A 5,021-nucleotide genomic window follows, 5' to 3' on the forward strand; every position below is an offset into this window, starting at 1 on the left:
GGCCAGCCTGGAGAGGGTTCAGAGGAGGGCCACCCACTTGGAGAGAGGGCAGCAGGACAGGCCCCATGAGGAGATACTGAGGGACCTGAACCTGTTCAGTCTTTGCAAGAGGAGGCTGAGGGAGGACCTGGTGGCTGCCTACAAACTCCTCAGGGGAGATCAACAGCAAATAGGTAGAGCCGTTTTCTCCCCAGCACCACCTGGGGTGACAAGGAACAATAGTAATAAGCTGATGGAGAGTAGGTTTAGGTTAGAGATCAGAAGGCAATATTTTACAGTTAGGGTGTCCAGAATCTGGAACCAACTTCCCAGGGAAGTGGTCCTCGCCCCTACCTTGGGCAAATCCAAGAGGAGGTTGGATGATCACCTGTCTGGGGTCTTGTGAACCCAGCATTCATTCCTGCCTGTGGCAGGGGGTCAGGCTAGATGATCTGTTCAGGTCCCTCCTGACCCTAGCTACTATGAAACTATCTTCCATCTAATCTTGTATTTCCTAAGTTTGTTAATGAGAATGTAATGGGAGGCAGTATTAAAATCCTTGCTAAAGTCAAGGTGTATCACATCCACTACTCTCCCCACATTCACAGAACCTGCCACCTTATAGAAGGAAATTGGGTTGGTAAGCCATGACTTGCTCTTAGTGAATCCATGCTGGATCTTCCTGATCACCTTGTTCTCCTCTAGGTGCTTCACAATACATTCCTTGAGGTCCTGCTGCAGGATCTTTTCAGGTATTGAGGTCAGACTCACTGGTCTGTAATTCCCTGGATCCTCCTTCCCTTTCTTGAAGGCAGGAACTACATTTTCCCTTTTCCAATCATTTGCAACATCACCCAACCTCCATGAGTTTCCAAAGCAAGTAGCTCTAAAATTAGTTTAGCCAATTCCTTCAGTATCCTAGGGTGCATCACATCTGGTCCTGTTAAGTTGAAACCATCTAGCTTCTCTAAGTAATCCCTAACCTGTTCTGGCATTACTCTAAATTGTCTCTTTCCCCATCTTTGCTGTCAACTGCACTCATTATCTGGTAGCTGCTCCTATTTATGAAGACTGAAAGCATTAAATACTTCAGGCTATTTTGCATCATCTGTAACTAGATTGCTTTCTATATCCTGTAAGGGATCTGTGGTTTCTTTGGTCTTCCTCTTACTTTTGATGTACTTGTAGAATCTCTCCTTATTGCCTTTTAAGTCCCTTGGCCTTCCTACTTTCTCCCGGCATGTCTGTGTAACACTTTTATAGTCTTTCCTAGTAGTATGACAAAGTTTCCACTTTTTATAGATTTCCTTTTTGAGTTGTAATTCATTGAAGAGATTGCTGTCCATCCAGGCTGGCTCCTATTGCACTTCCCATTCTTAGATCACATTGGGATAGCTTGCTCCTATGCCCACAAAAGGGCTTCCTTTAAATACATCCAGCTCTCCTGCGCTCCATTTTCCCTCAGACTTGCCTCTCATGGGATACTGTCCACCAGTTCCCTGTGCCTAGTGCTGATCAATACATTAATTATTTATTAATTATTTGGATGCTGGAATGGAGAGCTTCTTGAGCAAATTGCAGAACCTGAGTGGAAGCCTTGGTGGTCATTGGCCATGCCTGAACAGAGCCCACATAAGTACAGGCAGAGGAAGAGGTGGCAGTGCCAGGGTCTTTGGCATTGCACCATTTTCCAGCCAGCCTGTTGATTTGCCTGCTAGCTCTTTCTTCCTCTTTGGCTGCTACATCCTGGAAAAAAATTCCTTTTCTTCTTTCACCTGCTTCCATTCAGCAAGGTTACAGTGAAGGAAGGGTGAGAAAAAAGGTGGCTGGGCAAAATCCTCAGCAAACTCCCTCTCAGACTGCCTTGTTTGTTGGCCTGTTCACTAGTCTTGCTGGCTCATGATCATGAATGGAAACCACGCATCATAGTTGTTGGTAAGTGAAAAAAGTGTAGATCATGGAGCCACCAACCTATAGCCCGTGGGCTGGATTTGGCCTGCCAAGAAATCTTATCTGGCTCATGAAGCTGCAGTATCAATAGCAATTTAGTGGTGAGTAATCAAAGGGAAGCAAGCAGTGTCCTACTTGCAGAATGAGCTGCACTAATTCAGTCCCCTACTCCTAAAAGGTAGCTGACTCCTGGTGTAGACAATAAAGTATATTTTCCACCTAAGGGAAATACAAGCCCATCCACCATGAGATTATGTAGCCATTTTCTCCTTTTGGCTGGTTGCTGAATATGAAATTCAGAAAATTAAAATAAGATAAAATAGCAAGATAAAATAGTGCATATTTAGCATGCAGCAATTCAAATAGAACACAATGGATTCATGTAGTGCCTCCATGTCCTAGCCAGATGATGTCTAATGCAGCATTTCAGGAACTCTTTCTAATGACATGCTAGAGCAGTATTATTATTTTAAGAGAGTGGTCATCCAAATTGATTTCAGACCTGGATCATATATAAGATGGGTATCAGGATTCAGAATCCTAGGATTCAAACTAGGATTTGTTAGTACCAGAATATTGCAAGCTATGCTATGATGTTCCAGCTCCAAATGATGGCAGTCTTTTGAGATTAGTTGGGCTCCTGAGGTTTCTGCCATCTGAAATGCCAACTGTTATTTACATTCAAACCAGAAGTTAGAATTCTCCTGGTTTGAAGTAAAAAAATCTTAAAAATGGGTCTGGGATTGCAGAATAAATCCAATCGTTGGGAGTACTATGCTCTTTAAAAATGAATGTGTTTATTTTAAGTGACTCAGGTTCAATGTTATGTTTTCCTCTCTCCAATTATTACTATTTTATAGCATCCTAAACATGCATAATACATCACATGTAAATAAAACCCTATGCAATTGATTTTACAGTCAATATTTTTAAAAGGTTGCTGTTTTGTAGTTGCTGTTTGCTGCAGTAAATAAAGAAAAACCTGATTTCTCAGTTTTTTGCTACTATGTGGTTCTTAAAAAGTGACAGTTAAGATTGGGAGTTTTGTTTGCTAACTAGTCAGACTGTGCTTTGGTAAGCGTTAAGGATGGTTTTGTGCAGTCTGAAATCCTAATAGCTAGTACAGCAAAATTATTATAATATTATATACATTTTACAGCTATGGAGAACTGGCTTTTCAGCCTGGAGGGTGGCTCTGAGCTTTGAATTTAGAAACAGAACTACTTATTAAGCCCTGTGAGTAAAATACTGCCAGCTATACACAGGGATTATAGAATTTCATTGCACCTTGATTTATGAATTAGCTCCAAAAAATTGTTCTGACAATGAAATTGTGGGACTAGTCCATATTCATTGTGTCACTCTGGGTCCTTATTCTATTAGCTCATTTTGCAACTGAAGAAAAAAAATTCTTGAAATCGGTTTCCACAAACTCTCTCTATGCTCTTTCTATCTCACACACCATCACCAACAGTAAAGATAATGAAATTCAAACTATTCAGCTACACCAATGTAACAGTTGTCTTCAGAATCTGCCATCAGTGACATCTGGGCCATTCATTTGCAGTTTGTTTGATGGAAAGACCTGGCTTGCCTGGCAGACATCAAAGTTCCTAGAGGCCCACAGCTAGAAAAATATCTCTGCTTGCAAACTGAGCAAACATACTGTGGAAATGAACAAGAAATAATGAACATGGAGCCCTGCAATATCATGCATAGTGGAAAAATCTTTGGGGTAAAACTACACTCTACCTGCCAATCGCACAAGGGGGGATTAAATCTATGTTTACCAAAAGTCCTCTAAGAAATAAATCCAACATGCTTACCTGCCCCTCCCTCTCCTATTTATTTTAAGGTTTAAATTAAAAGCCACTGCACTTTTGTTTCTCAGATATTTTTATGTATTCAGTAAAATAAAAGGTCATATACCTCACAGGAGAATTCATTCAATTTTCAGGACAAGTAATATTGCTCCACTCAGCCAGTACTGTACATATAATCTTGAGACAACTAAACTATTTGCTTTATGTGCATTTCTGTTCCTTTAAAAGATTTGGCAGCAAGTTACACCAAAGGTTTTCACTTTCAGTCCAGCGGTCTTTGGATATTATTCCAGGATTTCCTGTGTGCAATACATGGCAAGAGATCAAGTCTACAGATTACCCTCGATTAAACAGATCATCTAAATCAGGTTGTGAAAATGAGATTGTGGAATATATTTGTACTGCAATCACTGTATCATAGGTAATATCCAAGAGAAATTACTCTTCTAAAAATTTCATCCTGTAGCCAGATACAAAATTATAAGAGATCAGAGGCTCACCATGTTTAGTTTCTTCAAATCTAGATGGGATGTGTTCATTAGAAATGGAAGGGGGTGGGGGGGCGAGAAAAAAACCCGGTTATTTCTGATTATGCTACTCCTAGTACAGTACTACTGTCCTACAAAATGTGTTGTCATTATTTTTTATTGTGCATGCAAACGCTGATAAGGTCAAGCCTGACAATAAAAAGATCTATCTTAAAGGCTGAACATCATGATATTGCCTTTAAATATGAAAAGCTGAGCAATAACTAATGGGCGATTTGCAGCTTGCCTGTCAGTTCAATAAGTATTGAATGACAGATTAGTCAAGAACTTAGTGTTTTGGTTGTGTGGCTCCCCCCTCACCCCATCCCCTTCCTAATTTTTGTCTTGTCTACTTTCTGTCTCACTGGAATGTAATTGTTTTAATGGAGATTGGAATGACTGAGCAGGATACTGTTGGTATTTTGAAAAAGATAAACTTTTATTTCTCCTATTTTTTCAGAGGAGAAATAAAAGTTTCGACCTCAGAGCTGAGCTGATCTTGCCTCTGTATACAGAGTTTATTGTTGCTCGTTTATATTGATGCCTTTTTTTGCAGTGTCCTTTTGGAATTTTAACTTTTGTCTTCCAAGTGGAACTAAGTTAAAATACTTTTCTGCTGATTTGGCAGGATTAAGAAATAAATTAAAGCACCCTGACTGCCCAGAAGTCATGTTTTACCAGCTGCTTGCAAAAATCTACTAATGATTACATTTTAAGTCCTTTTAGCACTTTAGGTTCAGCA

Source organism: Alligator sinensis, unplaced genomic scaffold, assembly GCF_000455745.1.
Source record: "Alligator sinensis unplaced genomic scaffold, ASM45574v1 scaffold173_1, whole genome shotgun sequence".
Lineage (NCBI taxonomy): Eukaryota > Metazoa > Chordata > Crocodylia > Alligatoridae > Alligator > Alligator sinensis.